Source organism: Arachis hypogaea, chromosome 13 (assembly GCF_003086295.3).
Source record: "Arachis hypogaea cultivar Tifrunner chromosome 13, arahy.Tifrunner.gnm2.J5K5, whole genome shotgun sequence".
NCBI classification, from domain to species: domain Eukaryota; kingdom Viridiplantae; phylum Streptophyta; class Magnoliopsida; order Fabales; family Fabaceae; genus Arachis; species Arachis hypogaea.
Window position 1 is genome coordinate 64009943 of NC_092048.1, and position 13519 is coordinate 64023461.

The 13519-nt window shown below is 37.2% G+C and overlaps 2 non-coding genes across 2 annotated transcripts; both read left to right on the forward strand.

The window, feature by feature from the left end:
- The first annotated feature begins 777 nt into the window (after positions 1-777).
- LOC112738603 (small nucleolar RNA R71) lies at positions 778-885 on the forward strand. The gene has a single exon (XR_003169554.1). It is a non-coding gene; the product is annotated as a small nucleolar RNA R71 (small nucleolar RNA).
- Positions 886-5538: 4653 nt separating this feature from the next.
- On the forward strand, positions 5539-5642 carry LOC112739288 (small nucleolar RNA R71). The gene has a single exon (XR_003170220.1). It is a non-coding gene; the product is annotated as a small nucleolar RNA R71 (small nucleolar RNA).
- Positions 5643-13519: the final 7877 nt, after the last annotated feature.

The window sequence follows — 13519 nt, forward strand, 5'->3', positions numbered from 1 at the left end:
TTCGGCCATGTGAGACGTGTTTATGGCCTTGCACTCTCTCTTTGGATTCTCTTCTGTATTGCTTGGGAGAGTACTAGGAGAGAGTTCAGTAACTTTCTTACTCAGCTGACCCACTTGTGCCTCCAAATTTTTAATGGAGGACCTTGTTTCAGTCATGAAACTTTGAGTGGTTTTAATTAGATCAGAGACTATGGTTGCTAAGTCAGAGTGGCTCTGCTTAGAATCCTCTGTCTGTTGCTGAGAAGATGATGGAAAAGGCTTGCTATTGCTAAACCTGTTTCTTCTACCATTATTGTTATTGAAGCCTTGTTGAGGCCTCTATTGGTCCTTCCATGAGAGATTTGGATGATTTCTCCATGAAGGATTATAGGTGTTTCCATAGGAATCTCCCATGTAATTCACCTCTTCCATTGCTGGGTTCTCAGGATCATAAGCTTCTCCTTTAGGGGAAGCTTCCTTAGTACTTCCTGGTGCAGCTTGCGTTCCAGACAGACTTTGAGAAATTATATTGACTTGCTGAGTCAATATTTTATTCTGAGCCAGTATGGCATTCAGAGTATCAATCTCAAGAACTCCTTTCTTCTGATTTGTCCCATTATTCACAGGGTTCCTTTCAGAAGTGTACATGAATTGGTTATTTGCAAACATCTCAATGAGTTCCTAAGCTTCTGCAGGCGTCTTCTTCAGATGAAGAGATCCTCCAGCAGAGCTGTCCAATGACATTTTGGACAGTTCAAATAGACCATCATAGAAGATACCTATGATGCTCCATTCTGAAAGCATGTTAGAAGGACACCTTTTGATCAATTGCTTGTATCTTTCCCAAGCTTCATAGAGGGATTCACCTTCCTTCTGTCTGAAGGTTTGGACTTCCACTCTAAGCTTACTCAATTTTTGAGGTGGAAAGAACTTTGCCAAGAAGGCATTAACTAGCTTTTCCCAAGAGTTCAGGCTTTCTTTAGGTTGTGAGTCCAACCATGTCCTAGCTTTGTCTCTTACAGCAAAAGGGAAGAGCATAAGTCTGTAGACCTCAGGATCAACCCCATTGGTCTTGACAGTGTCACAGATTTGCAAGAATTCAGCTAAGAACTGATGAGGATCTTCCAATGGAAGTCCATGAAACTTGCAATTCTGTTGCATTAGAGAAACTAATTGAGGCTTAAGCTCAAAGTTGTTTGCTCCAATGGCAGGGATTGAGATGCTTCTCCCATAGAAGTCAGGAGTAGGTGCAGTAAAGTCACCAAGCACCTTCCTTGCATTGTTGGCATTGTTGTTTTCGGCTGCCATGGCTTCTTCTTCTTTGAAAAGCTCTGTTAGGCCCTCTGGAGAGAGTTGTGCTTTAGCTTCTCTTAGCTTTCTCTTCAAGGTCCTTTCAGGTTCAGGATCAGCTTGAACAAGTATGCCTTTATCTTTGCTCCAACTCATATGAAAGAGAAGAGAACAAGAAAGTAGGGAATTCTCTATGTCACAGTATAGAGATTCCTTGAGGTGTCAGAGGAAAAGAAGAATAGAAGGAGGAGGTAGATAGAAGAGAATTCGAACTTATCAAGAGGGATAGAGTTCGAATTGCACCTTGAGGAGGAGTGTTAGTCCCTTAAATAGAAGGATGTGAGAAGAGGGGAAGAATTTTCGAAAATATATTAAAAAGATTTTGAAATAATAAAAAGAAATTTGAAAATTTGATTGATATTTTCAAAAATTAAGATTGGGAAAGAAATTAAGTGATTTTTGAAAAAGATTTTGAAATTAGAAATAAAAAAGATATGATTGAGAGTTAATTTTGAAAAAGATGTGATTGAAAAGATATGATTGAGAAGATATGATTGAAAATCAATTTTTTAAAAAAGAAAGTTTTAAAATTAAAGTTGATTACTTGACTAACAAGAAATTAAAAGATATGATTCTTAAAATTTAAAATTTGATCCTTTTTTAATAAGCAAGTAACAACTTGAAAATTTTGAAGTAAATCATTAATAGTAGCAAGGATTTTTGAAAATAATAAAAAAATGGAAAGAAATTGATTTTGAAGAGATATGATTGAAAAGATATGATTTGAAAAAGATTTGATTTTGAAAAATTATGAAAATTTGAAAAAGATTTGAATTAAAAACAAAATCTTCCCTCTAGTGTCATTCTGGCATTAAACACCCAGAATGGCATCCATTCTGGCGTTTAACGCCCAAAATCCTACCTTTTTGGGCATTAAATGCCCAGCCAGGTACCCTGGCTGGCATTTAAACACCATTTTTCCTTCTTCACTGGGCGTTTTGAACCCCCAGCTTTTTCTGTATAATTCCTCTGCTGAATGTTATGAATCTTCAATTCTTTGTGTTATTGACTTGAAAAGACATAGTTTTGAAATTTTTTTTGAATTTTTCAATGATGAGAAACAATCAAAATACAACTAATCTTAGCAAACTCAAATCAAACAAACAATGCATGCAGGACACCAAACTTAAAAATTTTCATATAAGAGACACTAACAAATTGAGAATGCATATGAGAAACAACAAAACACACAAAATAAGAGAAATTAAAGATCAGAGCACTGAAATCATCAAGAACAACTTGAAGATCAATGAAGAACAAAATGCATATATTCGAAAAATGCAAGAAGAATAAAGAGATGCAATTGACACCAAACTTAAAAATTGATACTATACTCAAACAAGAAACATAAAATATTTTTTATTTTTATGGTTTTATAAAATTTTTTTGTGACTTTTCGAAAATTGAGTGGAAAAGAAAATAAAGGGATTCAAAATTTTTAATAAAAATTCCAGGAATCATGCAATGTTAGTCTAAAGCTTCAGTCTAAAAAGATTAGACATGGTTAGCCAAGCTTCAGCAGGACATTACATTCAGCAGCTAAATTGATGAGAATCAATCAGCTTTTGTGATGATAAGTACATCACCTTGAAACTCTAGAATTCATTCTTAAAAATTCTGAAAAATAAAAAAAAAGTACGTAATCTAAGAAACAAGATGAACCGTTAGTTGTCCAAACTCGAACAATTCCCGGCAACAGTGCCAAAAACTTGGTGCACAAAATTGTGATCATCAACAATGGCGCCAAAGAACTTGGAGCTCTCAAACGTGAATCACACTTTGTCACAATTTCGCACAACTAACCAGCAAGTGCACTGGGTCGTCCAAGTAATACCTTACATGAGTAAGAGTCGATCCCACGGAGACTCTCGGCTTGAAGCAAGCTATGGTCATCTTGTAAATGTCAGTCAGGCGGATTCAAATGGTTATGGAGAATGAATAATTAAAAAATGAATAAAACATAAAATAAGATAAAGATAGAGATACTTATGTAATTCATTGGTAGGAATTTCAGATAAGCGTATGAAGATGCTTTGTTCCTCTTGAACCTCTGCTTTCCTATTGCCTTCTTCCAATCATTCATACTCCTTTCCATGGCAAGCTTTATGTTGGGCATCACCATTGTCAATGGCTACTTCCCGTCTTCTCAGTGAAAATGTTCTACGCACGCTGTCACTGCACGGCTAATCATCTGTCGGTTCTCGATCATGTTGGAATAGAATCCATTGATCCTTTTGCGTCTGTCACACGCCCAACAATCGCGAGTTTGAAGCTCGTCACAGTCATCCCTTCCCAGATCCTACTCAGAATACCACAGACAAGGTTTAGACATTCCGAATCTCAGGAATGGCCGCCAATAATTCTAGCCTATACCACGAAGGTTCCAATCTTAGATTAGAAACCCAAGAGATACACATTCAAGCTTATTTGCATGTAAAACGGAAGTGGTTGTCAGGCACGCATTCATAGGTGAGAATGGTGATGAGTGTCACATAATCATCACATTCATCATGTTCTTGGGTGCGAATGAATATCTTGGAGAAGAAATAGACTTGAGTTGAATAGAAAAACAATAGTACTTGTATTAATTCATGAAGAATAGCAGAGCTCCACACCTTAATCTATGGTGTGTAGAAACTCCACCGTTTGAAAATACAAAAGTGATAATGGTGTAAGCATGGCCGAATGGCCAGCCTCCAAGGTCTAGGGACTAAACGTCCAAAGATGAAAATACAATAGCAAAAGGTCCTATTTATAGAAAACTATTAGCCTAGGGTTACAGAAATGAGTAATTAATGCATAAATCTTCTTCCGGGCCCACTTGGTGTGTGCTTGGGCTGAGCATTGGAGCTTTCATGTGTAAAGACTTTTCTTTAGTTAAACGCTAGCTTTTGTGCCAGTTTGGGCTGAGCATACTTTGCCAGTTCTGGCGTTTTGACGCCAGAATTCTTAAGCTGACTTGGAACGCCGGTTTGGGCCATCAAATCTTGAGCAAAGTATGGACTATTATATTTGCTGGAAATCCCAGGATGTCTACTTTCCAACGCAATTGAGAGCACGCCAATTGGGCTTCTGTAGCCCCAGAAAATCCACTTTGAGTGCAGGGAGGTCAGAATCCAATAGCATCTGCAGTCCTTTTTCAGCCTCTGAATCAGTTTTTTGCTCAGGTCCCTCAATTTCAGCCAGAAAATACCTGAAATCACAGAAAAATACACAAACTCATAGTAAAGTCCAGAAGAGTGATTTTTATTTAAAAACTAATAAAAACATAATAAAAACTAACTAAAATATACTAAAAATATTCTAAAAACAATGCCAATAACCGTATAAATTATCCGCTCATCATTCCTCATTATGGAACTCCTTAGAGGCCAGTGGACGTCCATTGAGGTCTTCCTCACTGGAAATCACTGCCTTTCCCTCCTCTACAGGTTCGGCCATGTTGGACGTGTAGATGGCCTTGCACTCTCTCTTTGGATTCTCTTCTATATTACTTGGGAGAGTACTAGGAGGGAGTTCAGTAACTCTTTTACTCAGCTGACCCACCTGTGCCTCCAAATTTCTAATGGAGGACCTTGCTTTAGTCATGAAACTGAGAGTGGTCTTAGATAGATCAGAGACTACAGTTGCTAAGTCAGAGTGGCTCTGCTTAGAATTATCTGTCTGTTGCTGAGAAGATGATGGAAAAGGTTTGCTATTGCCAAACCTGTTTCTTCCACCATTATTATTGAAGCCTTGATTAGGCTTTTGTTGATCCTTCCATGAGAGATTAGGATGATTCCTCCATGAAGGATTGTAAGTGGTTCTATAGGAATCTCCCATGTAATTCACTTCTTCCATTCCAGGATTCTCGGGTCATAGGCTTCTCCTTCAGAGGAGGCTTCCTTAGTACTGCCGGATGCAGCTTGCATTCCAGTCAGACTCTGAGATATCATTTTGACTTGCTGAGTCAATATTTTATTCTGACCCAATATGGCATTCAGAGTATCAATATCTAGAACTCCTTTCTTCTGAGTTGTCCCATTATTCACAAGATTTCTTTCAGAAGTGTACATGAACTGATTATTTGCAACCATTTTAATGAGTTCCTGGGCTTCTTCAGGCGTCTTCTTCAGATGAAGAGATCCACCAGCAGAGTTGTCTAACGACATCTTGGATAATTCAGACAGACCATCATAGAATATACATATGATGCTCCATTCTGAAAGCATGCCAAAAGGACACCTTCTGATCAATTGCTTATATCTTTCCCAAGCTTCATAGAGGGATTCATCTTCCTTTTGTCTGAAGGTCTGGACCTCCACTCTAAGCTTGCTCAACTTTTGAGGTGGAAAGAATTTGGCCAAGAAAGCATTGACCAACTTTTCCCAAGAGTTCAGGCTTTCTTTAGGTTGTGAGTCCAACCATGTCCTAGCTCTGTCTCTTACAGCAAAAGGGAAAAGTATAAGTCTGTAGACCTCAGGATTAACCCCATGGGTCTTAACAGTGTCACAGATTTGCAAGAATTCAGCTAAAAACTGATGAGGATCTTCCAATGGAAGTCCATAAAACTTGCAATTCTGCTGCATTAGAGAAACTAATTGAGGCTTAAGCTCAAAGTTGTTTGCTCCAATTGCAGGAATTGAGATGCTCCTTCCATAGAAGTCAGAAGAGGGTGCTATAAAGTCACCAAGCATCTTCCTTGCATCTCCACCATTGTTGTTATTTTTAGCTACCATGTCTTCTTCTTTTTCGAAAATTTCTGTCAGGTCCTCTTCAGAGTGTTGTGCTTTAGCTTCTCTTAGCTTCCTCTTTAGAGTCCTTTTAGGTTCAGGATCAGCTTCAACAAGAATGTTCTTATCCTTGTTCCTGCTCATATGAAAAAGAAGAGAACAGAGAAAGAAGAGGAATCCTCTATGTCACAATATAGAGATTCTTTTATGTGAGTAGAAGAAGAGAAGAATAGAAGAATCATGTATAGAGAAGAGATGAAGAATTGGAACACAGAGAGGGAGAGAGTGTTCGAATTATAAGAAGAGAAGTGTTAGTAAATAAATAAAATAAATAGAAAGAGATGAGAGAGAGAGAGAGTTTTCGAAAAAAATTAAAAAGAAAAGAAAAATATTTTTATTTTTATTTTAATTATTAGTTAAAATTTGAAATTATTAAAAGGAATAAAATAAAATTAAAAATTAAAATAATTAGTTAATTAAAAGGAATTTTGAAAAAGTGGTGAGGAGTTTTCGAAAATTAGAGAGAGAAAAGTAGTTAGGTAGTTTTGAAAAAGATAAGAATTAGTAAACCAAGCAAAAAGTCAAATAGTTGATTGAAAAAGATTTGAAAATCAATTTTGAAAAGATAAGAAGTTAGAAAAGATTTTGAGATTAAGTTTTGAAAAAGATATGATTGAAATTTATTTTAAAAAAAGATTTGAAAAGGAAATAAAAAAGATTTGATTTTGAAAATTAAAGTTGATTACTTGACTAACAAGAAACTAAAAGATATGATTCTAGAATTTAAAGATTGATCCTTTCTTAATAGGCAAGTAACAACTTGAAAATTTTTTGAATCAAAACATTAATTGTTAGCATTAATTTCGAAAATATAAAAATAAAAATAAGAAAAAGATTTTGAAAATCAATTTTTTTAAAATTTTTGAAAATAAAATTAAAATGAAAAAGATTTTATTTTTGAAAAAGATTTGAAAAGATAAAATTTTTAAATTGAAATTTTGACTTGACTAATAAGAAACAACTAAATTTTAAAAATTTTTGACTAAGTCAATCCAAAATTTTGAAATTTATGAGTGAAATAAGGGAAAGATATATTTTTGATTTTTTGAATTTTTATGAGGAGAGAGAAAAATACAAAAATGACACAAGACATAAAAATTATGAATCAAAACAAGAAAAATATGCAAGAACACCTTGAATATCAAGATGAACACCGAGAACACTTTGAATGTCAAGATGAACACCAAGAACTTATTTTTTAAAAATTTTTAAGAAAAGAAAGACATGCAAGACACCAAACTTAGAAATTTTTAATGTTGAGACACTAACAAATTGAAAATGCATATGAAAAGCAACAACAAACACAAAACAAGAAAATCACAAGATCAAACAAAGACAATCATCAAGAACAACTTGAAGATCATGAAGAACACCATGCATGAGTTTTCAAAAATTTTAAGAAAAATTAAAAAGATGCAATTGACACCAAACTTAAAATTTGACACTAGACTCAAACAAAAAACACAAAATATTTTTGGTTTTATGATTTTATTAATTTTTTTGGTATTTTTTGAAAATTAATTAGGAAAAGAAAATAAAGAGATACAAAATTTTAAATAAGAATTCCAGGAATCATGCAATGTTAGTCTAAAGCTTCGGTCCAAAAATTTAGACATGGCTTAATAGCCAGCCAAGCTTTATGTGAAAGCGTCGGTCCAAAAGATTAGACATGGCCAAATGGTCAGCCAAGCTTCAGCAGAGCATTACATACAATAACCAAATTGATGGGAATCAAAAGGCTTCTGCAATGATAAGTGGAAGCCTCGGTCCAAAAGATTAGACATGGCTTGACAGCCAGCCGGGCTTCAACAGATCATAATGAAACTCTAGAATTCATTCTTTAAAAATTCTGAAGAACAAGATAAAATATATAAAAAAAATTTTTTGAATTTTTCGAAAATAAAAATGAAATAAAATTACCTAATCTAAGAAACAAGATGAACCGTCAGTTGTCCAACCTCGAACAATCCCCGGCAACGGCGCCAAAAATGTGGTGCACGAAATTGTGATTCACACTTTTCACAACTCCGATGCAACTAACCAGCAAGTGCACTGGGTTGTCCAAGTAATAAACCTTACGTGAGTAAGGGTCGATCCCACGGAGACTGTCGGCTTAAAGCAAGCTATGGTCATTTTGTAAATCTTAGTCAGGCGGATTCAAATGGTTTTGAGGTTTTGATAATTAAAAGATAAATAAAACATAAAATAAGATAGAGGTACTTATGTAATTCACTGGTGGGAATTTCAGATAAGCGTATGGAGATGCTTTGTTGCTTCTGAACCTCTGCTTTCCTGTTGCCTTCTTCTAACCATGCGTTACCTCCTTCCATGGCAAGCTGTATGATCCTCTCGGATGAAAACAAATCGATGTACGATATCTGTACGGCTAATCAACTGTCGAATTTCTCATCTCTGATGAAAAATACCATGTACAGCTACCACACGGCTAATCATCTGTCGGTTCCCACTAGCGTCGGAATAGGACCATTGTCCTTTTGCACACTGTCACTGCGCCCAACATTCGCAAGTTTGAAGCTCGTCACAGTCATCCCTTCCCAGATCCTACTCGGAATACCACTGACAAGGTTTAGACTTTCCGGATCTAAGGAATACTGCCAATGGTTCTAGCCTATACCACAAAGGTTCTAATCTCAGATTCAGATGCTCCGTTGTCAGGAGAGGCAATGTGAATCCTTGATTAGAGACCTAAGAGAATATACTCTGGCTGTCATCCAATGACTACGTTGAACATCATGTAGACCGCTTGTGGTTGTCAGGCACGCGGATCTTGGCTAAGCGAGTAATGAAGATAGTGGGTGATTGTCACAGGTCACCCCTTCATTCTGACTTAACTGAATTAAGAACAAGAGTATATCTTGGAGAAGAAGTAGGCGTGAATTGAAGGAAAAACAATAGTACTTGCATTAATTCATGAAGAACAGCAGAGCTCCACACCTTAATCTATGGGGTGTAGAAACTCCACCGTAGAAAATACATAAGTGAAAAGAGGGTTAGGCATGGCCGAATGGCCAGCCTCCCATGGAGGTCTCTAAAAGTATGATAGATTACCAAGATAGATGATAAATAAGTCTCTAAAAGTAGTTTTTATACTAAACTAGTAACCTAGGGTTTACAGAAAATGAGTAACTAAGTGCAGATAGTGCAGAAATCCACTTTCGGGGCCCACTTGGTGTGTGCTTGGGCTGAGCATTGAAACTTTTTCGTGCTTAGGATGTTCCTGGAGTTAAACACCAGCTTTGGTGCCAGTTTGGGCGTTTAACTCCAATTCTGGTGCCAGTTTGGGCATTTTACACCAGAAATTTTAGGCTGACTTTGAATGCCAGTTTGGGCCATCCAATATCGAGAAAAGTATGGACTATTATATATTGCTGGAAATCCCAAGATGTCTACCTTCCAACGCAATTGAAAGCGTGCCAATTGGGCTTCTGTAGCTCCAGAAAATTCACTTCGAGTGCAAGGAGGTCAGAATCCAACAGCATCTGCAGTCCTTTTTCAGCCTCTAAATCAGATTTTTGCTCAGGTCCCTCAATTTCAGCCACAAAATACCTAAAATTACAGAAAAACACACAAACTCATAGTAAAGTCCAGAAATGTGATTTTTAATAAAAACTAATAAAAATATAATAAAAACTAACTAAAACATACTAAAAACTATGTAAAATAATGCCAAAAAGGGTATAAATTATCCGCTCATCAACCACCAAAACCACTATCCCACTAACAAAAATGCATATAGAAAACCACAAAACAATCCTCCCCCATCCACCTTCTATCCACAACACAACCCCCCAAATAACCACAATAACTTTCATCAACCATAAACATCCCGCACTCAACCATAACCGCATCAAGAAGCCCAAAGAATCTCCAACTTGAAAATGATGATGGAGAAATTAATGTAGAATCAAGAAATGACCAACAAGAATTATGAAGCTTCAATGAGGAATCTAAAAAGGCAAATTGGGCAATTGTCTAAGCAGCCAGCTGAAAGACCAAGCAACATATTCCCAAGTGATGGGTCCTAACCCCAAGGAAGAATGCAAGGCAATACAACTAAGGAGTAAGAAGACATTAGAGAATGACAAAGATGACAGCAAGAAAGAAGTAGAGGTTGACAAGAATAACAATGAGGATTCCAAGAAGAGGGATGAGCCACAAACTTCACTGAAGGGCAAGAAAGTATTAGAAGAACAACCACAAGAGCAAAGAAAGGAGGTGAAGCCATATGTTCCTCGTCTACCATACCCTCAGAGACTGCACAAAGAGATCAAGGACCAACAATTCCCCAAATTCTTGGAGATTTTCAAGAAGCTAGAGATCAACCTTCCACTTGCTGAGGCATTAGAACAAATGCCCCTCTATGCAAAATTCCTCAAGGAGCTCATCAATAAGAAAAGAAGTTGGAATGAAAAGGAAACCGTGATCCTGACCCAGGAATGTAGTGCTGTGATTCAAAGGGGCATTCCACCAAAACTTAAGGAACCAGGGAGTTTCCTCATATCATGCACCATAGGCAACACAGTATTAGAAAGAGCTCTCTGTGACCTGGGTGCTAGCATCAATCTAATGCCACTATCCATGATGAAGAAGTTGGCAATAGATGAAGTTAAACTTACGAGAATGTCACTTCAAATGGCTAGTAAATCACTCAAGATACCTAATGGAGTTGTGAAAAACTTATTGGTGAAGGTTGGAGAATTCATCTTTCCTACTGACTTTGTAATCTTAGACATGGAAGAAGAGGGACAAAACTCAATTATCTTGGGGCGACCCTTCTTAGCCACAGCAAGAGCCATCATTGATGTAGAGAAATGTGAAATGGTTCTCAGGGTGCATAACGAGCAAATGATCATCGATGTCTTTAAAGCAATGTAATATCCCCTGAGAAAGAAAATCATATGAGGGTGGAAATAATAGAAGACTTGGTGAAGGAAGTGATTGAAACAAGCAGTCATAAAGAACAAGAGGAAGAAATAGAAGAGGATCAAGATGAAGATGACATAAAGGAACAAGTAACTGAAAATTCTCTTGAAGGAAAGACAGAGGAGGTGCCAAAGCAAGAACTGAAGCCTCTCCCTCCTCATCTCAAATATGCATTCCTTGGTGGAAATGGCACCCTTCTAGTGATCATCAATTCCTCCTTGAGTACGCAAGATGAAGCAAAGTTGATTGAAGTGTTGAAAATTCACAAAACCGCTTTAGGATGGACAATTGATGACATCAAGGGTATAAACCCTGCTATTTGCTTGCATAAAATCCTGCTAGAGGAGGACTCAAGACCAGTGGTACAACCTCAAAGGAGGCTTAATCTAACCATGAAAGAGGTAGTTCAAAAGGAGGTGATGAAGTTATGGAATGCTGGAATTATATACCCAATTTCTGACAGCCCTTAGGTGAGTCCAGTTCAGGTGGTACCAAAGAAGGGAGGCATGACTGTCATCTTCAATGAGAGGAATGAGCTCATCCCTACAAAGATAGTGACTGGGTGGAGAATGTGCATTGATTATAGAAGGTTAAATGATGCCACAAGGAATGACCACTTTCCTCTCCCCTTCATTGATCAGATGCTAGAAAGATTGGCTGGCCATGCTTACTATTGCTTCTTGGATGGGTATTCTATACAATCAGATAGTGGTAGATCCCAAGGACCAAGAAAAGACTTCCTTCACTTGTCCTTTCGGAGTCTTTGCCTACCGGAGGATGCCTTTTGGGTTGTGCAACGCCCCAGTAACCTTTCAAAGGTGTATGCTCTCCATATTTTATGACATGGTAGAAAATTTTTTAGCAGTTTTTATGGATGATTTTTCGGCTTTTGGTAATTATTTCGACACTTGCTTGCATAATCTAACCCTTGTCTTGAAAAGATGCCAAGAAACAAACTTAGTCTTGAACTGGAAAAAGTGTCATTTTATGGTACCAGAAGGTATTGTTCCTAGGCATAAGGTTTCAAGCAAGGGTATAGAAGTTGACCAGGCTCAGATAGAGATCATAGAAAAGCTTCCTATACCAGTCAATGTGAAAGCAGTGAGAAGTTTCCTTGGACATGCTGGGTTTTACAGGAGATTCATCAAAGATTTCTCAAACATAGCTAAACCACTAAGCAATTTGCTAGTGGTTGACAATCCTTTTATCTTTGATAATAACTGCAAGCATGCTTTTGAAACCTTGAAAACCAAACTCACCACAGCACCAATCATCACACCTCCAGAATGGGGACTTCCTTTTGAACTCATGTGTGATGTAAGTAATGATGCGATTGGTGCTGTATTAGGACAAAGGAAAGACAAATTGTATCATGTCATATACTATGCAAGTAAGGAGTTGAATGAGGCAAAGAAAAACTACACTACCACAGAAAAAGAACTCTTGGCAATTGTATATGCATTTGATAAATTCAGACAATACTTGATTGGTTCAAAAGTTGTAGTATATACTGACCATGCTGCTCTCAAGTTTCTCATGTCTAAACAGGATGCAAAGCCAAGGCTCATTAGGTAGGTGTTGTTGCTACAAGAGTTTGACATTGAAATAAGGGATAGGAAAGGAATTGAGAACCAAGTTACAGACTATTTGTTAAGGTTACCACAAGAGTTCAACCAAGATGCACCACAACCAGTGAATGAGAAGTTCCCAGATGAACATCTCTTCCAAGTCCAACAAGCACCTTGGTTTGCTGATATTGCAAACTACAAGGTGGGAAGAAGGATTCCCCAAGATTTCACCAGGAAACAAGTGAAGAAGTTACACAATGAAGCCAAGAAATTCTTGTAGGATGAACTCTTTTTATTTAAGAGATGTCCAGATGGAATGATCAAAAGGTGTGTTCCTGAAAGTGAAATGAGAAACATCCTGTGGCACTACCATAGTTTAGGTTATGGTGGAAACTTTGGTGCCGAAAGAACAGCTGCTAAAGTGCTTCAGAGTGGCTTCTATTGGCCATCCATATTCAAAGATGCTAGGGAATTCGTGAACCAGTGTAATGAATGCCAAAGAGCAGGAGGGCTAACAAAGAGGAATGAAATGCCTCAGAACTTCATCTTGGAAATATAACTATTTGACCTCTGGGGGCATAAATTTCATGGGACTTTTTTCCTCCATCGTATTCATTCAAATACATATTGGTAGCAGTAGAATATGTTTCCAAATGGGTGGAAGCCATAGCAATAACCACATGTGATGCACAAATTATTCTCTAGTTTCTCAAGAAGCACATTTTCACCAGATATGGAGTACCTAGAGGTCTTATTAATGATGGTGGCAGCCACTTTTGTAACAAATAGATGGATAAGTTACTACACAAATATGGGATAAATCATAAGGTGGCCACACTATACCATCCTCAAACTAATGGCCAGGCTGAATTGGCAAATAGAGAGCTAAAGAGAATCCTAGAGAAG